General features: G+C 38.6%; 1 protein-coding gene and 1 long non-coding RNA gene across 2 annotated transcripts in view; both read left to right on the forward strand.

Moving 5' to 3' along the window:
* LOC110827831 (uncharacterized) overlaps positions 1-23,389 on the forward strand; it is a 350,935-nt gene that overhangs the window by 91,578 nt on the left and 235,968 nt on the right. The window lies entirely within an intron of this gene.
* LOC110835209 (uncharacterized) lies at positions 1,859-6,303 on the forward strand. The gene is made up of 3 exons (XR_002544829.2): positions 1,859-2,142; positions 3,350-3,485; positions 5,961-6,303. It is a non-coding gene; the product is annotated as an uncharacterized LOC110835209 (long non-coding RNA).

A 23,389-nucleotide genomic window follows, 5' to 3' on the forward strand; every position in this document is an offset into this window, starting at 1 on the left:
GAATGTCTGACACGACATAACTGTCATCAGATATTTCGTGCACTAATTTCTTTCCGCCAGCCGTACTACCAAGCCACGCCTTCGTACACGATTCATTATCTGAATACAGTTATGCCGTGTCAGACATTCAAAATAGTTTTGTGCATTGGATGCTTGCATTTATGTCTACTTAACATAACAATCGGTGTATAATGGTTCTAAATGTCGCTAAATGTGTTACCAATTGAGGAACTATTTATTGTGGATGGAAACTGCATTCTCCTGTTTATCACGGCCACTGGGGAATGAGGTAGCCACTTTCCTCCTGCATTCTCGCATATACATTAAAGTAAAATGAAAAAAGTCTAGCTTATTCATTTATTATTTTACGTAATCCAAACAAATTAGGTGTTCTGGACTGCGTGTTAGTGAACTGTCTTTCTGTTAACATCCCAACAACCGCCCACCAAAACATAGATTGCATTGTTATTTAATAAGTCCAAAATCGGATTTGTTATTGAGAAAATAGTAGTGAAGGAGTTCACCACGTTTGTGGAATCCGAAATTTCATTCCTTGTTCCCAAGATTTCAGTATCCTGAATCAGATTAATCCCGTGAACTCCGTTTTACGTTATATTTCTCGAATGTCCATTTTAATATTATCCTCGCATCTATTTATAGATATTTTCAGTGGCGTCTTCCTTTCCGATTTTAGACTAAATTTTTCTTGCCTCCCCATCTTACACTTCTGCATCTCCTCGATTTGTTCACCTATTATTATTGTGGCAATAATTCTAGCAATAAGAAACAATGAAAATAAAATATACAAATTCATTGCGAATGTTAGGAAACAGAATATCGAGTTTCAGAAGGAAATGCTTGTTTAAAAGAAGCAAATTTCAATCAGCCTGTTAAGAACACTCGTTTGTCGTGTCAGACTCTTTAGAGTGTTAAGTGGAAATAATATTTGTAACAAAGAGCTGAAGGGGGATTAGGCAGTGCATGTCTGACAGCTCGGCAGTTGCGGGGGGGAGGGGTCACCCCTCCGTGAAAGATGGGCCCCGGGGGAGGTAGTGCGTCCAATACTTCTCCTGTCAACCTCGCTGATATCCTGAGGGTGTGTCGCTAAGGGGTGTCGTGCAGCCTTGCTAACCATGTCCTGTGCTGATGAAATCAATTCCGTAGCTACTCTCGTACCCAAAACCACAAATTCTTTCCACTGTCTCGGCCGAGTGTATAAAAGCACATTAACAGCCGACTTACGTTTTACAGAATAATATTGTTGTGTGGTAATGCGGTGTGACTGGAGAAAGTTACTAAATATATGAAAACTGCCCTTGAGTTGTTCAGTTATGGATTTAATATTCGCTGTCACAGATTTATCTAACCTTAGGCTTAATTTTCGGTCCGTGATGTTACTCACTTTTGTATGCTTTAATTTCTTAAATATATATTATTTAAATCTTGTCCGTATAATCACAATAAATTCTTATTAAATATTAAAATATTACAATAATTAACATTTAAAATATTTAAAATATTTAAAATACTAAATGATGTTCTTTATCGAAATATTCGATTTACATTAGACCATCATTTTTTCACGACATGTTTCAGTTCCTAAAAGAACTATCTTCAGGTGTATATTATTATATAAAGATTCAAATCAATAATAACTTAAATACAATTTCTTAAATACAATTTCTATATATTATTTTAGCGTACATTTTTATCAGATATCAAACAATGTTCTTTTTCAGATTTTATTCCATTTTAATAACATATTCGATGTTGTTCTGTATATGTACATTATGCTCAATATGACTTTAGTGTGGGTGAACGTTTTTTGTTGTTTTTGTATCAGCCAGAAATGAAAGTTGTAGAGGAGTTACATCTGTCTGGAAGTATTGCCGTGTTTAATTTCTAAAGTTTGTCTTCGAACTTTAGAAGTTGGACGTCAGAGTGCGTGCATGATCGGATTTAATTTTATCGATAACGTTAATGCGATTATGCTGAAAACAGATATCGAAAGAATTTCTACAGACTAACAAACAATTGTTAATGGCTCTCATGTTAGGTAATCATCAACCAATCAGTCTGAATAAATTATTTAAAATTTTAATATGAATTAAATGTAGAAGACAAGTCTTTCTGCGACGGAAGGTAGGTCAGTGTATTTTATTAATCTATACGTGATTTTATGGTAAAAGTAACTGTTGACGAAGTGAGAATTTCTGCCACAAACAGCGAAATTCTAGCGTATTTTTGACGGTTTATTATAGCAAAGTGAACAAGTACAAACAATTTCGCCAAAAGTGTTAATAACAGTTAACATCTTCTGACACCTCACGCCAGTTAGTCACTTTATGATGCTACAAAATGTGATAGGTCTAATAATTTTCATGATGGCAATAAAGAACCCCGTGATCTGTTTAGACCATTTTTTGCTGAAGTTTTACTGAACTCCGTTGATTTCAGGCCTGTATAAAACATGAAGTTGCATTCATGACGTTTTAGTGACGTTATTCCGTTAACCTCATAGAATCTAATTCCTCCCGAATTTCCCTCACATCTGGCTTCCTTTATATCGAAATTCGATATCGATATAGAGATACTTTAATGGCCTTCTGAAACCTTATTAAACTTCTAGCACTGTCAGTTTTCTGACGCCTGTCCATCGACTCTGACGTACTGTCCTGTATAAAAATAATAAATTGGTTTTCCTCCTCGGGAATTCTTAAAATAAACCACACGGAAATAAAATTATTTATTTATCACATCAGTCTTACGAATGGAAATTTCTATTGACCAATGTTCAGTTATTTAGGGACGTGATGCCGCGTGGTGACAAGTATTTGAACTAAATAATTGCCAAGCAACGAACGTAGTTGTACTGTAACAAGTTATGAAATGTTAGCATAGCTTAACAATTCTGACTATTTCCTGTTTTGGCGTAAATATGTCTATATTTTAGGGTCAGTGTCATTCGGCAAAAATGTAACGAAAAAGTGTTACGAAAAAGGGAAACGAAAATTTGTAACTTCATTGTTATGTTACCTAGGAAACATCATCTGTTTATCAACAAATAAACAACAATGGTTACCTACATAGTTACCTTACCTTACCTTACATTAAAATACATTACTTTACATTACATTCAGCTACCACAGACGCATTTTAAGCGTAAGTAATTCAAGTTAAATAAGCAAAGTCTTAATCAAACTTATCTCAATTGTAAAGCATGTATAAAGGAAATATTTAGAATAAAGCCAATATATAAACTTCCTTTCCGTATAGACGTATTTACGTCAAATTCTCCGGAACCATGGTTCCACTGACAACTCTCTTTTACTAATTGAATGTTTTTCAGTTCGAGAATGCTAACTTTTGATGCTGTCTCGCAAATAGAAGGCGAACGAGCAGGCAGTCACAACAATTAACGGTCCACCTCTTACACAACATACGTAGCATGACTAAAATCATGCGAAATGTAATAGTAAACGAATGTAAGTCTTAATGTTTCCGTCATTTTTTTTTAATAATTTGAATATTAAATAGATTTTAATAAACTTTATCGTTATCTTTAAAACACGTTCACCAGTTCTGATACTTTAAAGTGTTGAATAGCTCAGTTTTACAAATTTAGTTACAAACGTTAACAAACCCTGTCATTATGGGATTTGTGCATTGCCGTCATGTATCAGATGTGAGCTAACAATAATAGTGATCTTGGCTGAAGTGAACATTCATAACGGGGAGAAATGGTTCGTATTTTGACGTAAATACGTCTATACTGAAGGGTCATTCGGCAAAAAAGTGTAACGAAAAAGTGTAAGATCCGTATCAACAAATCGACAACAATGGTTAGCTTGCGTGCATTGTTATGTTGCCTAGGAAACGTCATCTGTTTACTCGCCATTGTTGTGTTATATTACTGTGTGACAAGATGGATGACTTTGAAGATAACATTATATTTAATTACATTACATTACTTTACATTACGTTTGATTACATTACATTACATTACATTACTTTACAGAGACGTAAATATAAATTAAATAGAGAGACGTATTTACGTCAAATTCTCCGGAACCGTGGTTCCACTGTCAATTTTTCTTGGTGAATTGCTTTTACCGTCCTCCGACACGCAGAAGCAATTGTTTGTCGACTTCGCAGGTGCTATTTTGGGCCCCGGCTGTCTTAATATTTAAAGAGCTTCTATGCATGTCAACATTGTAACTGTTTCGATAAATCGATACTGTATTCTCATTAACTGAAGGCTGGCTTGTCTTCACCACAGTCTAATGGCGACATCAGGACTGGACACTGTTAAATGAGTAATGTTGTTTGTGAATGAGAATAATTAGTTATAATCTAAATTAGCAAACAACATTAGTGAAATGAAAAAGAGGCATCAATTAAAGTCTTTTTTCCAACTGTCTCACCCAGTGTTTCAAGCGAGTGCAAAATTGGGTAAGACCAAATTTTTATTTTTTTGAACGAATGTTTTGGAACGCTCACTGCAATATTTTAAAACTGATGATTTATTGAATGCAGTGAATCTAAATTCAACTATAAGAAATCAGTAATTGGAGTCTTTTATGTTCAATATTGGATTAAAATTTTCTGTAACAAATTCAATACTTATGTTTCAGGTCGCTTGCTGCAGTGCATTTCATAATTTTGTGTTTTCAAGTCTTCTGCGCAAAAATGTGCGCGGTTGGAATATATAAAAAGAAACTTGCAGAGTGCCTGCAGTGTTACTTCGGTAAAATTCGACAAATGTTTACAATTTGATCGAGTTATTGCGAGCAGAGTTATCATAATCCTAATAATCCGATACTTATCGCTGAATATCGCACAAAAAATTAATGTCCCTGAACCCAAGGTCATTTGTCTTTTTTGTATCATCTCCACAAAAATGTTTGTCACGATTTCACTTATTCCTTCTGCCTTTATCCTCAGGTTTGTTGCACTCAAAATTTGTTGAAATGTGAAATTTATTATAAAGTTACAGATTCTGGAAAGAAAGTAGCGAAAATAAAGAAAGTAAGTAAATATTCATGCTTAGCTTTTGCTTATGCAGTTAATAGAATCTCAGTACAGAGAAGAATATGTGCGAATAAGAATTTTTATTTAAAATGATGATGTTCATATAAGAAAACATTAACATTGATTATTCTTAAAAATACATAAATTTCTGTTGCAATATCCCATCCCCTTCTACGGAGAGGCATGAGGTATGTTCTTATGGTAATAATTCAATATAACCGCTTTATAAACAAAGAATGTTTTAGTATTTGACATTCTCATGGCTATTAGTACGAATATGGCTGTCTTCTGGCAGTTTACCGACGTTTCAGAGGTTTTTGCTGGCCCCTTCATCAGGACCTCTGAAACGTCGGTAAAAACCTACCAGAACATACGGCGCAAGTGTGTAGAAGCACCGGTCGTGGCCTGATTTAAGACACTAGGCCTACTATCCAGTAAATTTCCTGGTGGAACTGAAGAGGATCATGAATAAAAAGACAGGATAGCCGGTTTGTGGTTGAGATTTTTGAACCCGTGACCTCCCGAATGCGAAGTAATCGACCACAAATTTCTGTATTAATTACGATGGTTATTAAATGGTGATTTGTTGATCATTAATTTATGGCTATGTGCATGGTTTTGATAATGAAAATGAATATGATGGTCGTCAGGACTTGCCACAGGGTCTAAGCCACACGTCCATGGTTTTTTGGGCCCCACCCCAGGGATTTCACACTCGGGACTTGTCCCTAGGGCTTCCTCCCCCACAGATTGTTCCATCTGGGTAACCAGAACGTATTAATACGGTCTCACGTTATTCTCTAATTTGGGCAGTGAACTGAGGGTGAATATAAGAACTCGAGAAGCATGCGACTAGCTGGAGTCAGTCCAATTCAGGCCACTTACGCTGAAATTACGTACATTAGTGTGGTGTGTGTGAAATGTTTCAGAGATGAGTGTCCTGTATTGATGCTACAGTTCATAATCACGCGTCCAGGCCGACACCAAACCGAATGGAAAAACGGGGCTGCTCCTTTTCAAGGGGTGTACATTCCAGGGTTGAAAATGTTGGAGCACAGTCACGTGGTACGCCATGACAGTGGTGTTCTACAAATTTTGTTTGTAAGTCACTAATGCGCGTGTTTTGCTTTGGAGCAGTGTGACCTTTGTGACACGTTACAAAGAGACGTGAGTCAGCTAGAAATCGAATTTCAATTTACACCTGACACAACTACATTTCTTGTAAACAAAAACATGTCAGAGATAAAATAAATATGATCATTTGGTTCGGTACATTTATTACTTTCGGACTGGACGTCACATCTGATACTTTCTTATTCATGATCCGTTCATCAGCGCGTTGTATTTTGTGTACTATAACGTTTTAATGTCTTGAATAAAGTTAGTGTAATTAAAGAAAGGAAACTTCTAATTATCCTCACGAGAGCTTGTGACGTTAAGGTTAAGTTAGGTTAATTGTCGCCGTGGTGTCGTACGGTGAGCGATTTGTTTTTGCATTGGCCGTATCCAAGCAACGGAACAGAGGTGGACAAACATTGCTGTAAGCAAAACCTCTGCTGTATACTTGCAATTACAAGACTACACTAACAGACATGACTAGATAAGTATTTAGTGTCAAATATTAACGGAGTTTTAATTTATTCTCTCCATCCTCACTGTGCTTACGAGGTGCGACCGGAAAGTATTAATACTGCGCCTATAAAAACCCGTACACTTATTTCAGGTATTAAATTCATCCATCACCCTCGAAGTAGTTCCCCTGGGAGTGAACACAACGATCCCAGCGCCGCTGCCAAGCCTGGAAGCATCCCTGGAAATCTTTCTTTGTCAGCCTGTCAAGCACCATCTGCGATTCTGCCTGAATCTCTTCTATCGTCTCAAATCTCCTTCCCTTTAGCTGAATTTTCATCTTTGGGGAGAGGAAGAAGTCACACGGCGAATGAGGAGGGTGCGGGATGACGGCCATGGTGTTTGAGGCCAAAAACTGCCGAACTTTGAGGGCGGTGTGCGCTGGCGCGTTGTCATGATGCGTCGCATGTGGAGTTCTTCCTTTAGAATCAGTTGACAGGTCCCATAGCCTATCCCAACAATGTCGCACAAGTCGTTGATGGTACGACGTTGATCTTCGTGAATGGCCTGCCGAATCTTCGTAACATTTTCGGGCGTTGTGCTCGAAGATGGTCGTCCAGAACGCTCGTCATCATCGACAGAGGTTCGGCCATTTTTAAAACGTGAATGCCACACAAAAGTTTGCGGACTCCCCAAATGCTTGCTTTAGCATTTTATAGGTTTCCGTAGCCGTTTTGGCTAGTCTTTGGCAAAATTTGATGCACACGCCATTCCGAAATCACAGGAGGGTCGGTGTAATGCACTACCAAATCGCCCGTAACTAAGAAACAAATGCTAATTCGATGATGCCGGCTGGCACACTGATTCACTATGAACGTAGGCCGCACCCCCTAAAGGCAGAAGCTGGTACTACATCCGGTTCGCCCTCTATTAACACAGTCTTGAAACTTTCCGATCGCACCTCGTATGAACAAGCATTTGCTCGGGACACGTATCTGTGTTGATTCAACGTTTTAAAACGTGTAATGGAGTCGGAAATACTGTCAAGTTACAATATTCAAGCCAAGTTTTGAGTTGTAATTCTCCAAGAAGTAATTCTTTAAAGTGTCGTTGAAAGTAGAACGCTATTGTACGAGGTAACAGACAGACAGACATCGTCTCCAAACGCATTCTACTTTATTGTATTATGTAAAGAACTATTCATAATTCTTATATCTTTATTTGTCTTGGTAAACGTGGGGGGAAATCGTTGAACCGGAAGATGCGAAATTTGGTTGTCAGGCACCGCGGTAAGTGTTTTAGTAACGTGCGTGCGTGCGTGCTGACATTCTATAACCACAGCCCACGCATCATATCCTGAATTAAGTCAATTGGAATTCGAGTGAGCGATCGAAAGATCGATCTTCGAGCTAATCGTAGTCTCAGGGCATAAAACATTTAGAAAACCTGACCTTTGGACTTGCGAGAGTCCCCTTTTCAGTTCCACTTGACTGTTATCGAGACTTTGGTTATTCAACAATGATGTATCGTCTACAGCATTTAATCTGCGTACTTTAGTAGGTCACAGGTTTAGGGCAGTGTGGTGATAAGACGTGACGTAATTAATATAAATAAAATGTTTACGGTTTTCTATTTCAGAGGATAATAAAATTCTGGATCGGGTCTTCCAGAATCTTCTTGTTCCCTTTGAGGTCTGGCTGCGACATTGTCCATTTCATATCTCTGCACGCATCGAGTTAGTTCGAAAATTCCCAGGACAAGTAACATGTCTGGTACAGTGTCTGCCTCCTCTGAGCTGTTTTCGTCCACAGGAAGGAATAAGAGCAGTTGAGGATTAAGCCCATGTTACCACATGCGTATCTCACCGTACTAATATTCCATGTATACAGGAAGCCCCAGTATTAAAACCTCCAGGTATTGCACCTCCTTCCAGTCCTTGGTCCACCACTTGAAGAATGACCTAGTAGGGGTTACGAGGACCCCTCACGAGGTATTTTACAAATAAAAGTTAACTCTGTCTTGTATCGTTAATGCGTTTATTTAGATATTTCTTTTCATCTGACTTTGCAACATTTTCTCTTCTGTCTAGTTTATTTCAAGTTCCAGTTCTAGTCGTTGTTGAATCTTGTGCCGTTTTCTTAACAGAGAGAACAAGGCGCCAAGAAAATTATTTTGGCTGAATATACGCGAATTAGTTAGTTAACGGAGAATATAAGTTTGTCCATATGGGTCGCATGTGTTGTTTGTTGGTGCCTACTAAATGAAGGAAAATGTAGACCATAAGGGGGAAAGGAGAGTTGCGTATAAAATGTTGATGCGGAAATGTCATGCAGAGAAGCCATTTAGATTACAATTAAGTAGTAATTCAAACATAACAGTGATATGAAAATAGGACGATAATGGGACGAATTAGTTTAGTGGTAAATTTGGTATTAGAATTCTTAAGCCTTGAGATAGCCTGAGAGTAATTTTGCTCTAAAAGAGACATTTCCAAACTTGATCTTTGGTCAGTTAGTATAGTAAAGTAAAGCTGTTTCTCTACACGCCATGTAGGCGCTTTGGGGGAGAGGAGTTATAGCTCCTACTCGTTCTTGACCCCGGGAAAGGACCCCGGTACCCACTGGATAGGAGGCTGGGTGGTCCCCAGAGCAGGTCTGGACGCAGAGGCTACATGAAAAATCCTTCAACCCCTCGGGGATCTAAATAGAATAACATGAACCACGTAAATTAATATACGTAGATATAGTTTGGTTTCAGTCTTAATCTAGTGAAATATTTCATCAAAGCTTTCAAAGCTAATGCTCCGAAGGAATTACATGATTAATTCATTAAATTGATTTAAAGTGGTTTTCGACGTACACTGCTGTTTTTAATTACCCGTAATGTACGTTCATTTAACACTACTATTGACCGCAGGTGTCTCCACAATTGCACAGTATATTTACATAATAATTATATACAAATATAGGAAAATTTAATACCTAAATGTGTCATGTAATTTATTACATGGCTACATACCATTATAAATATTATATTTACAACATAGCATGCAAACATTGTGACGAGTATTAATCGTGTCAGCTTTGGGTTTCGTGAACACGTACAGGAGTTCTGCATACGAGGTGCGATCGGAAAATTTCCGGACTGCGCCTATTTAAAAAAAAAAAACCCGTACACTTATCTCAGGTATTAAATTCATCCATCACCCTCGAAGTAGTTCCCCTGGGAGTGAACACAACGATCCCAGCGCCGCTGCCAAGCCTGGAAGCATCCCTGGAAATCTTTCTTTGTCAGCCTGTCAAGCACCATCTGCGATTCTGCCTGAATCTCTTCTATCGTCTCAAATCTCCTTCCCTTTAGCTGAATTTTCATCTTTGGGAAGAGGAAGAAGTCACACAGAGCTAAATCCGGCGAATAAGGAGGGTGCGGGATGACGGCCATGGTGTTTGAGGCCAAAAACTGGCGAACTTTGAGGGCGGTGTGCGCTGGCGCGTTGTCATGATGCGTCGCATGTGGAGTTCTTCCTTTAGAATCAGCTGACAGGTCCCATAGCCTATCCCAACAATGTCGCACAAGTCGTTGATGGTACGACGTCGATCTTCGTGAATGGCCTGCCGAATCTTCGTAACATTTTCGGGCGTTGTGCTCGAAGATGGTCGTCCAGAACGCTCGTCATCATCGACAGAGGTTCGGCCATTTTTAAAACGTGAATGCCACACAAAAGTTTGTGCACGACTCATTGCGGACTCCCCAAATGCTTGCTTTAGCATTTCATAGGTTTCCGTAGCCGTTTTGGCGAGTCTTTGGCAAAATTTGATTTGTTCATGAAAATCCGCCATTCCGAAATCGCAGGAGGGTCGGTGTAATGCACTACCAAAACGCCCGTAACTAAGAAACAAATGCTAATTCGATGATGCCGGCTGGCACACTGATTCACTATGAATGTAGGCCGCACCCCCTAGCGGCAGAAGCTGGTACTACATCCGGTTCGCCCTCTATTGACACAGTCTTGAAACCTTCCGATCGCACCTCGTATCTGAAACTCTGAAGAATGAAGCGGTAAGTAACTCCGAAACGTTGGCGTCAAACGATGAATCTACACTGCGTGAAACCCCGAAAAAATTCATGATTCTTACACCCGTGATAACATGAAACATTTTAATCCGAAAGGGTTTCGTTTCGGTCATAAGTTAGCTCAACGGAACATTTAAGAATTTTAACAACACTAAACACTTTGTTTAGGTTGAAGTTAGTGACGTGGAAAAAATATTACAAATGTTGTAACTGAACTGAACTGAACTGAACTGTTTGCCTGTTGTTGAGGTGCGCCTACCATCTTGCCGCCGAGTCGCCGTCTCAAGTTTGACTGTGATGGTTGCAACAAACTTCCGACAGGGACGGGTGTACAAGGCACTTGAATTTCATTAGTGCAAAGTTTGCAATATTAAGAATTCAAAGAGGACGCGAGGCTAAGTCCTTCTGATCGACATGCAGACTGAATAAGGTCCTTATAACCTGAGCAGTCGTGTTCACGAAACTTTTACTGGTCATTGAGTCTTATTATGTATTTGTTTTTTTTTTTAAATTTGTTTTATTTTTATTTATGTCATCAGTTTCGGACAAAACGAAAGTCAGAACGAAGTTAATAGTGTTTATATAAATTTGTAATATATTCTACCGAATTTCAACCTGGAGGCTGGATATTATAACTGAATTTCTTCGTGGAACTACTCAGTCGCTCCAGAAAGGTGTCGGGAGAGTATCTTAAATTTCGCCACTATCGCTTCGTTTCATTTATTAACAATTCTATCATTTGACTTGGTGTAGTGTGAGGTGCTGACAACATTCTTAAATAAGAAAATATAAGTTAAATAAATTAAAGAAACCTTCTATAGAGTCCAAAGGGTACATGGTTCTGTAACCTGGATGACCAACACCTGTACTCACATGACAGTGAGGATGCCAAGTCTCAAATAGAATAACATTAAGCCCCATTCATAATCATGGAGCAGTATTCTGAATTAAAACTCTACGGAATATATATGTGACATTTCTACACAACAAGAACTAAGCTAGAATCAAATTGCTATTATGAAACTTGGGTGTAGTGCAAAGTGGTTTTATTCAAATTGTAACTAATTACTAGACGATCAAAATTTTTATTTGTAATTATTCTATGAAGCTGATATTCAAATAATAAGAGACAAAATAGAGGACTTAATAGTTTTTAATTATGTTTATTTCTGATCAGGTTCCCATACCAAAGCGTTTTAAAACGCCGTTCCATATACTACAAGTACGATCACCACGAGTGAACAATTTCTACTTCCACGTTATTTATAAGCCCTGATGACTGACAGTATTTAGATATGTGAAGGGTAGGAAGTATTTATCATGAGATAAGAATTAGTAGACTTTGAATATATTCTCCAAAACAGGAAACCAGAAAATGTAAAAGAAATTGTGTTTATTTGCTCCGATCTGAAACTACTGTTTCAATCTATTCGATCAGATCATCTGCAGATTTTACACAATGCAGATAAATGAATAGATCACTGGTTGTGGACCCTACTTATTAAAATGGCAACGCAGTTTGTATCTAAGATTATAGGCGGCTGTCTTGTAGGTTTTTGAGTCGTGTACTCTGGTAGAATTTTACTGACGTTTCAGAGATCCTTGCTGCCTCCATCGTCAGGACGACTCATCGCCCTGTTGTCAGACTACACGGCGCAACAACCCAGAAAACAGCATTCCACGTATCGCCCCCGTGAGAACCTGAAATCTCTCATGTTTAAAAATGCTGCAGTTCATAGTATCTTAATAAATATTGTGAACTCTAGGCTATTTTAGTGACCTCTATCTATTTATGCCTCCCATTAATAACATATATCTTAGGCTGCTTTAAATTCCATTTGGAAATTGTAAAGTTTTCAGTCGGATAAGTTTCAACTATTATCAGGAATGCTAACAACAGTTCATTTCTATAATGAGTACGATTTTCGTTTTGAGACAAAGTTTGATTTGTTTATTTATTTTCAATCACTTAGAACAGTCTGGCTAAATATTCATGCCATTTTTTTGACTGTGTCGTTGGTTATAAACCTTACAAGATCTGGGGCCTTACTCGCTTTTTATTATAAACTTGCGTGTAAATTAAATATTTAAATTTGGCTTAACATTTTTTTTTCTCTCTCTTGGATCAGGGACGGGTATGCACTGGTGTAAGTGACATGTTATCAATGTTTGTGACCCCGTTGAATTAACGGGCCGTTCCCCTACCACACAGCCACATGCATTAATTTGTAGAACACGTCAAGCATGAAATTCATCTCTTCAGAAAATTTCCGGCCTCATTATGGGTAGTTGACAAGTCACGATGTGGTCGCATTAGAATGAGCGTATTAATGTACGTGAGACATCTGTTTGACGAGGTTTAGAAGCGTTCGGGTAAATTATAGAAAATAATTTTGAAGGACTGTGGTAACACTACTGCACGTCATTTACTCCCGATTTCCGTCTTTTATTATCCGTAATGCAGAATTTTATTGCTAGGTGACACAGGTACAAGCACTGTTAAAAGATAAATATACAGGATGTCAGAAGTATGTTTACAAACTTCGTGTGCGTGTCCCAGGATGAAAAATAAGAAAAAATGTTCCTATGAACATGGAACCTCAGATGTTTCATTTTCGAAATAATCGCCAAAAATAAGTTTCAATGTATTGACTTTATATCAAAGTGAATGCAGCTTCCAGCAAAGATTTTCAATTAATGTTTGGGCAGGAATTGTTGGCGACATCCTTATTGGTCCGCACATGCTTCCATCACGTCTAAGAGGACCCTCATATCGGTGATTCTTAAGAAGACACTTGCCACGTCTCCTTGAAGATGTACCACTGAAAACAAGAAGACAAATGTGGTTTATGCACGACAGAGCCCCAGCACACTTCTCCCGTCGCGTCAGAGATCATCTCAATGAACAGTATTCTCAGCGATGGATTGGGCGTGGTGGCCCAGTAGCATGGCCACCGAGGTCACCGGACCTGACTCCATTGGACTTTTATCTGTGGAGTCACTTGAAGTCCGTCGTTTATGCAACACCCATAAACAATGATGACCTATGGGAACGTGTGCAGAATGAATACTAGATGATTCGAGGAAACCCTGGTTTTACGAACGAATTCGTCAGTCTTGTGTACGTCGTGCTCGTGCATGTGAGGAGAATGGAGGAACAACCTTTGGGCATCTGTTATAAAGAAACATACATGTCCTTATACTTGGCAATAAAGGCAGACTTTGGAAATTAATTTTCGCTATTATTTCGAAAATGAAACATTTTCGACTCCATGTTTATAGGAAAATTTTCTTATTTTTTATCCTGGAACACGCACACGAAGTTAGTAAACACACTTCTGACTTAACCTGTATTTCAGTGATTCCTTGACTGAGTATTAATAAAATTAGCGTACCGAATCCACCATTCATCACCATAATGGCGAGGGCAGTAAGCGTAATTCAAATGCCGGTTAGAACGTACCAGACTACACAGCAGACAACCATCTTCATAATCGTCGCCATGAGTAACTGAAATAAAACCAATAATACGCTTTCTTTCTTAATAAGCCCTCTTCTGCCATTCGAGTTAAAGATGTAATTTGGATTTTATATTTCACTTAATCAGTGGATACGTATTAGGGAACAGGACGGTACTATAAAAAACTAGAAATTTTATTTACTACTTACAAAGTCTGCCAGTAAGTACTTCAATACTGATGTTCTAATTATTATTTCATCACCATTTTACTGCTTAGTTAATTTTCCGATATGATGCGATGTGCAAAAACGGAACTCGTGTATCTTAATATGTAGAAGTTCGTTTCGTTCTTAAAAATAGGGGTGCTTGCTTCTTCAATACAGGGATAATTTATTTAATGATGTTCAAGAAAGTAATCACACCCCTTTCTATGATTCGAACAGAATCGGCGCTTAAGCCAAATTTCCTTTCCGTAATTATGTTATATTCGTTTGATTCTGTGACTATACAATGTGTTCATGTGAAATCTATACCATTTCGCTTTGACATTATTCATGTACTGAAAGGTACAGTAATTGAAGCCTAATGTATCTGAGTAGAATACATGATCAAGTTCTTGTGATCCGCATTATATAAAGAAGTTGACTTACGACTTCATGTGCATGGCCCGTCAGATATATCTGCATTCAGTTTTAGTTCACGTGTTGTTAAGTAAGTCGAGGGTAACTTCAGCCACTGCATTTCTTATGCAAGTTCCATCAAAGTGGTAGCTAATGGTGGCATCCTTGATGATTGATTTGCGTTGACTGGTCGTATAAAGGAGATTTTTCCTTTACAAATGTAGCCGCTCTGATAAAACAATTTATACCACTTGTAAATTGACATTTTTATTGTCGTTCCCCCTACGAAATCTCACTTTCACTGTAACCACAGAACGCATTTGGCTACTTCTACGTGAGACACCATTTTAGCAACTGTGACTGCAGCGCTTCAGGTGGAAATATTTCGAAACTTAATTGGCACGAATTTTATACTTGATCATGTACCATTCTTCGGTGCATTTAATCTTCATTCTTCTCGGTCCATGAACAATGTTGCAGAGAAATTATATGCATTTCATGAGTACATACTATTTAAAAATACTGTTTGAGCTGTAAATTTTTCCAAAGAAGTAATTTCATAATCAGGGTAAGGAGGAATGAAACTTTTCTTGGCCTGTTTGTATGTACTATCCCTGTAAGGAAATCTCTGAACATTTTTTTAAAAACAGTCAGTTTCAACCTAGCCGAGATCCAAACCGTGTACCTTCAGCATACAAACCCAGAACGTAGCCGTCTGAGCATCCATTTTGTTACTTATGCTGGCGTGTCTGGGAATTTTTTTACTCCAGAGACCTCTGTTTAAACTACTGTAACAGGATATTGGCTGAGCCCGGGAACCGAAATGCCATTTGCAACTTTATGTGAGCGAATCTGAAGCTCGAATGGTTTCATAACTTGAGCTCTATTTACGTCACTGTTTAGCTTCCCTCATGGGAAAGGAGCCTGTAATATTTCTGCGTCTCTGTTCGTAATAGTTCTTGATCCGATTTACTTTGATTAGACTTATCTTCAGGACACGGGATTTTGGAGATCTCCTAGCGTTCGGAGTTGAACGCTCCCAACGTCAATCGTAACTGAACGAGTGGGAATAAAAAGGGCACATGTGGCAGGGTCTTGAACTACTGTTGGTCAGAAAATACAAAATCTCGCGGTGCCTACAAGTACCTGCAAAAGATGTTTTTAGTTTGGCTGTATTTGTTTTGGAGTAAATAATTCAATTCTAAAGGGTTTTGACGACGGCAGTTTACACTTAAAATTATTCATTGTCAGGACTTTTTCCATCGTCTGTTTTTTAAAATCACTACGTTTCGGAGGCTGGCTCTGTCTTCGTCTTCAGGTGAGAGGTACCTACTCTGTTGGGTCCCTTAGATAATTATTTCAACTTATCCACCCATGTACGGGTTGGTAAGTTGAAATAATTTCACGATTTATATTGTCCAGTGACAGAGACTAGCTCTATCTAAGGGACCTAACAAAGTAGGTACCTCTCACCTGAAGACGGAGATAGAACCAGCCTCCGAAACGTCGTGATTTTAAAGAACAGACTATGGATAAAATCCCGACAATGAATAATTTTAATTGGAGTCAATAGTATAAGAATATAATATTTGTTCTACATAAAAGACAAACTCATTGAGGGCCCAACGTAAAATGTTCCTTATCACTCAGTTGTATCGATAATCACGTAACTGAAGGTGATAAAAACTGTTCGAGTTTTCAGACCGCGGTTTTGGCCAAAACAGAAACTTCAGCATTACCAGAATCTTTGCAATATTAAGTGATAAAGGGAGATTAAACAAAATATTTCAGTGCGTATCTGTCAGGGGATTCTGCGAAAGGGACCTTGGATGTACTAAGGGAGTACTGAAGATAATCAGTAGGGCGTATGCACCAGAAGATTATTGCAAATTGGTTGGGCAATCAAGAAGAAAGGGGAAGCTTCCAGTCACAACGCGCAATGACAATTTAAGCAAAAAGTAATAAACAGTAGTGATCAAAAATTTACAAAAATAGTTCTGTCACTACAATCATCTCGGCCCGGAATGTTGATTTTGCCCATTTAACAGTGCCAGTGCGAAATGTACGAATACAGATTTCACAGACCGGAAGACATGACCATCAACTTCATGTTTGGATTAATCATAGACAATTTCGGACTTCTTTTTGTTACAAATAAAGTATTTGAACTGACAGAAGAACAAGCCTTCTCTAATGCCACATGCCCAATAAATGTCCAAGAGATGGACAAATGGACATCGCACAGTTCATGATGTTTATTGATCACGATCGTCAAGTTTTCTGGACTGCAGTTCAGGCAGGGAAGCCAACCAGGAAAGACAACCAGTACGTATAAAATATTGGGCTTAAAACGAGAATGGTGGTGAGAAATGTAAGTTAAAATTTGTTTTAAGTAGTTTTGATGAACAATACGGCGCATTCTTAAAAACCACGGACCTTTGTTGCCTCTAAACAAATTGCGCTTAAAAAGTGTGAGCTGGTCACATATCACAAACAAAAATTGTGTCGTTTGTTGTGTTTAGAGTAAAATAAGTTGTGGTGATAGAAATTAAATATACGATTCTCGCTAATGTCTGTCTGGAAAACATTGTTGTTCTCTTTTAACACGCTGAGACATTATAAACAGTTCCTTCGAACTCCACCAATAGCTTGGCTTCTGTACCATGTGCCCTTTTCATTCCCAAATATTCAATTAGATTAAGTACCGAAGTTCGTCGCATTTCATTATGTCGACTGCTTTCAAAATATCCGAATTGAATTGAGTTTACAGCTGTAGTCTTCGTGGAAAAGATGAGAAATGCGCACAAAGTGTGGTTCAGAAAACCCTGGAAGTAAGCGCTTACTTGGGAGATCAAGTCATAGATGGAAGACTTTTGTTAAGGCTGGCACTAAAGACACTGTGTGTTAGGAAGTGAACCGCATTCATCTCGTTTATGAGGGCGGTTTTTTGTGAGCGTGGTAATAAAAATTCGGGTATCACACAAGGCGGCATTGTCTGTCTGAGTGGCTGACACATTTTCAAGACGGATTCCACCCCATGACGTTAGTTGCAGCGAGGTGGGCAGGTTATGTAGCATGAATTTGTTTTAGGGGACCGCTTGTTTGACCTGGGCGTATTTTCTAGAGTAAATGGGGTATGACGTTAACTGGGTTCATTTATCTCAGGACACAAGACAGTCACGGCCTCTCGTAATTCTTATTCTGGTTTCAAAGAGGAGGGACTCTTATAGTTTTCCCAAATAAATTCTGCATTCATTCTTTATCTCTACCATTCTAGGCACATTACCGAATCCATTATATCTTCATAGATTTCAGTGTCTTAACTATATTCAGTAACCTGAATAAGCCATTAACTTCATCAGTGTGTAACATCCGAACTTTCGTATAAATCAAAACACTTACGTTTCAAGAACTTGTAGTTTATGTCATCCCCCTAAATATGTGATCAGGTTTAATACCCATAAGACGCAGCTGGCAGGCAGAAGAGTTAATGCAAAGTCTGTGTACAATTTAAACAATTTCCCTGCTATGCACGAGATATATCGCTTATAAACATCGCAAACTCCGCTCTGTACTTTGGCGTTACAGAAGTTCAGTTAACGTTACGTGTTCCGCTGTTCTTTTAACAGTTTGAGCTGTTTGTTGTCTTCCAAGAGTATATATAACTAATACATTGCCATGCAAATTCACTAATAAAACGAGAATGGGAAGAAGAACGACGTTAGTGACATGAAACGCGAGATATTTGCACTACACATGAAAAGTTCGCTTCTCAGACCTGCGCAGTCATCGATAGGTCCCGTTGCTCGCTGTCTGTATCTTCCGGAACTGAAATAAGAATGCGGAGAGATAACGATTGGATAGGACGTGGCGCATCGTCGAGTGATTGATGGCAGTACTTTGGGGGGGAGGGGCCCTTTCAAACTGAATCAACGTTAAGCTGGTGGCCAGTTCGACAGGGGCAGGCAGATTGCCACGTCATCCGTCATAAACTGTGGATGAGAAGGTGCGGAGGGAACAAACAGGGTTTCTCCGGACGAAGCGGATTTATGGCAAATTGGCAACTTTATGTACTCGCTATTTTCTTATTTCAGCTCAATCAGCCATTTTTTTTGTCATTGTCTTCTAAAAGTGGCCAGCAAAACCACAAATTTGAGAAATACCAGATGCCCTTCCCCTCCCGGCCACAGTCAAAATAAAATCAGAACCTAGTAAAGTGATCTTTGGGCAGTAAATGAGTCATGTCGCTCAAATTAAGTAGAAAATAAACCTGTAATCAAGGACAGCCGAGACGTATTCCTTGTGATGAATTACCGATCTGCAGGTCCGTGTCTCGTCCCACCACCTTACGTTTATAATCCAGTGCAGTGGTTACTTGATTACAGTATCTAGAATCCTGCGTCGTTAAAGACGGATTGCTGTGTCTCTGTTACACTGACCGCTGAAATTACTGCTAATTACGGGTGGGGGAGAGTCGAGCTTCCGGGGTTAGTTGACGGCATTAATTAAAAGAGGCGATCATATGGCTGGTTATTCATTACTTATCTGCATGATACGTACAGTACTGTTCAGTACAACGGCAACAAAGTCTTCATACGGGACACTCGAAAGATAACAGCAAAATTAAATTCAGTCCATGTTTCAGTAATTTGAAACATACGAAAAGGGGAGATCGGTGCAAAATATACAGAGATCTCGTTAGAAATTTAGAGCAAGATCTTCAATATGACATATGAAGATGATTATTATAATATGAACATACCAGTAATCATTGGACCGACAGGAATTGTAATTGTCTGAAAACAATACTGGGAAAACATTTTATAGATTCTCTAAAAAAAAAGCCGCTTTAGGACCATCGTGCAATATAAGGAAAATGCTTCAATCAGAATATTGAAGCTACATGATGGGGTTTACGATTGGTTCAAGATGAACATAGAATCTTCATACATCATTCAAAAGACGCTGTCGTAAAGTATGTAGTCATCCCTCACAATAAAACTATATAATACATGTAACGCGTATTAAAAACAAAATGTATTTCGGAAATAGCTGCTGCACTATGTACCTCAGGGGCAAAGTTTGTATCGGGTACATGGAAGTAAATACCCTATAAAATTGTGAATAGATGGATTAATAATAAATATTAATGGGAGAATATGGACTGGATTTATTTTTATATATGGACCAGGATAGGACGAAGTACGTGGCTAGATCATGTGAAGAAGTTAAGTGACTTCCAGGATCCATAACTGAGGCAAAATTAATGCTCACTGGGCGAAAATCTACTTCGACTTCGCTTCATTAGGTTAGTTAATAATGTGAATAAAGTGACTTACTGCGCTGTTAGCGACTGAGAAGTTGGGATCAATCAGACACGTGACTGAGTTCTGCGGGTTCAGCGATTCAGGGGCATAAAGTGACTCGCCAAACGTTTGTCTGCGGAATCCGCAGATACTCTGCTCCACAAAGTAACTTAACATTATGGTACCGGCATATATCATATGATATCAGTAAGTAATGTTACTCGGTATTAGCTCCACGGTTGAGGAAAGCAGATAGTTAATGGTGACAGGTTGGATTGGATAGATCATTGAGTAGAGTGATTGACCACGAACTCAGGTACCTAAATTCATCGCCGGCAAAGCAGGTTATTTCTGTATCAACCCCAAGTTCAAATTGACTCTACAGCCGACCTATCCATTTATTCAAATGGTAGTGCGGGATGTTTCGACGGGAATAAAAGGGCTGGAGCCTGAAACTAATGTACGTTCGACCCGTCGAGGTTAATGTCGAGTGCAGTTGTACCTGTGATATTCGTCTCCACTGTCATTGCTTTGTGGTTATGAACACTGACAGTTTTATGTATCGTTAGTAACAGTGATGCAATGCCCGTAGTGCTTATGATGAAATGTCACAATCGTGCAGGAGGATTAAGTTGAGATCAGTTTTGAAATTGTTGAATTAAGTGTCAGCCCCCCCCCCCCTCCCCCCGGCCTCCCGAACCTTCCCCTTGCTTCGTGTACTGCGGTCTTATCTACACTGAACCACGCATCGCATCAGTGTTCTGTTTATACGGATCGCAGGTCGGGTAGATAGAACTCTGCTTGCCTACGAAAGACGCTGCGCTGCGTTGCGTTTGTTTCTGTCTTCCAGCAATGTGCATTGATTTGACGCTGCACTCGCCTAGTGAAACTCAAGAGTTGATCAAGGACAGAATTTGCACTCTTTCGTGAGGTATAAATATTTGTATTAAAAAGTCCAGTGATGTGCGTAATTGCTGAAAACTTCTGTTCATCTCCCAGTCAGTCTTAAAAAGACCGCGTTGAAATAATGAAATTGCGTATTTTTTTATGACAGTCAGATACATATTTTTTATTCTCGTCAGCCAATATTGTGCTCTTTTTACCACCGTAGCGTCGCATGGTGATGCTTTTTTTAATTAAAATGTTACCAAGCACCAAAGCAGCGGTAGACCTCCATTATTTTGTGTCGCAGAAATTAGCAGTGGTCTCCCGACAGCCGGATACCAACAGAGAGACAGGACGAAAAGATTTAGCAGGCCTTCATAACACACTCTACACAATTACACCACAATAAGATTTAATAAGTGTACTCTTTGGACAACACGGAGTTCCACGGATACTCCTTACGGCACAGATTGCTTTAAGGTTAGCAATTAATAATAAGAGCAGGCTTCCATTGTTAGCATTACTCGTTTAATGAATTTACGTATTTATCGTCTTTAAATGGTATAAGTCAGGGATGGGGAACCTTTTCATGTTGGAAGGTCACATTCAAGAAACTTTAATTAGTTGTGCGTAAAAAATACATTATTTTGTAAACATCTGACTACTATGTACATAATAATTTCAAAAAATGAAAACTATTTGTTAATTTTAAAGTTAACTAATCTTTTAATGACTTTGTTGTGTCTGCTTTTTGTTGGAAAGCATTTGAATGTTTGGTTGCAGCAGTTTCAGTTGATCCTCTAGATGGGTATCCGTCATTTGTGACCTTAAGGGCGTCTTGAAAAATGTATTAATAAAAATAAAAGGATTTGTTCTGTAAAATTTGGATTCAGTCAAAAGGCCGCACTTAAGGACCTAGAAGGCCACATGTGGCCTTAAGGCAGCAGGTTCCCCACCCCTGGTATAAGTGATTTTTTTTTACACGCGTCCATAGAAATACAATAAATAAATATTTGTTGGGCTCAATAATTCACTTTCTTCAACAGAATAGACACACGTGACGTGTGTGAACATTGAGGTTAGGTTAGTACATGAAGCTGTAGAAGGGCGAACTGTTTCGTCTCTCAATTCCTGAAATGAGGGGAAGGAAAGAAGAAGAAGGGAGCATCCGATGGGGTTGTAATCGAAGCTTTCAGGGACAGAGTCCGTAGTGCCAGACAGAATTTGAATCCTGCAATAGGACACGTAAATTATGTTTTACGTTTTAGCTTATTAACATCTACAACCATTAGGAAAGCTACACGTAGCATTAAAATGTAAAGCTGTCCCACTATACTCCATGTTAGCGTTAGGGGGGGGGGGGGGAGAACGTTCTACTCCGAAGAATTTTCGCCAAAAGCGAAAACCGTAGCTTAAGAAAGTCGTGTACCTGATTTAATGACAGTCAATTTACATATTAATGTCACGTGATGTTTCCAGTCAGGCGAAAGGTCAGCGTATCTTGTTGGTGACGTCAGGCTTCTTTGTTCATTTCATGGGTCAGTTGAAGTGGAATGAACTCACGATGAAATGTTAAATGACAATTTTTCGTGTCTGAATGTGGTATGAATTATGAAACGTAACATGAATTTAAAAAGTGGAATTAATATCAAAATAAAATGTATGCTATAAATGTCTGCTTTTTGCCATATAAAATTCTGATTGCAATTTGTGTTTCGTCTATCGGTTAGCGATCTACCTTACAATTCTCGTGTGTAGAACAGTTTTAGTGAGTAGACGATTCGTGGTTATTGACGTAGGAGTCACGTGTGCAAATACTGAATACGTATATACGAACTTTGCAACTTCGGAATTGTTGATAAAAGATTACTTCACATATCTTACTTAGACAATTTAAGTTTCCAACAACACAAGGTATGTGATCCTACTGTCTTATTTAAGCAGAGGAAATCAATACGAATATGTCGTAACGTGCCTTGGGTTTGTGGTGGCAGATTTTGTACGTTTTAGGTCATGGGACTGAATCTTGGTCAGGCCAATATTCTTTTTCTTTCAAAAAGCCAAGTTTGTTCGCCCTCCATTTTGGTATAGCAGATTTCAGGAAATTAAAAATTTGATTTTAGGGTAGATCCTAATGCGATAACATCCATACAGAACTTAATCCAAATTTGTCTTGGAGTTCTCGAATTCAACATGCGGACAGACAGATAAACATAATCAGCCCTATATGTGCTTATTTTTTAGTTTTATGAGTTTACCGGATACATTATACAATTTCACATTGTTTATTTAAGGGGCATACAAATTTTAATATTATAATATTATCTCTCCTCAGTAGTAAGTTTAATTAAGATTTTCCCAATTAACAGTATGTTCTGTGAAATTCCCGATGTTAGGAATAATCAATCATATTGGTTTATGCATAATTTAATAACAAAATAAAA

Source organism: Zootermopsis nevadensis, unplaced genomic scaffold (assembly GCF_977971745.1).
Source record: "Zootermopsis nevadensis isolate Lab colony 2312 unplaced genomic scaffold, Znev_1.0 Znev_ptg000003l, whole genome shotgun sequence".
Taxonomy (NCBI): domain Eukaryota; kingdom Metazoa; phylum Arthropoda; class Insecta; order Blattodea; family Termopsidae; genus Zootermopsis; species Zootermopsis nevadensis.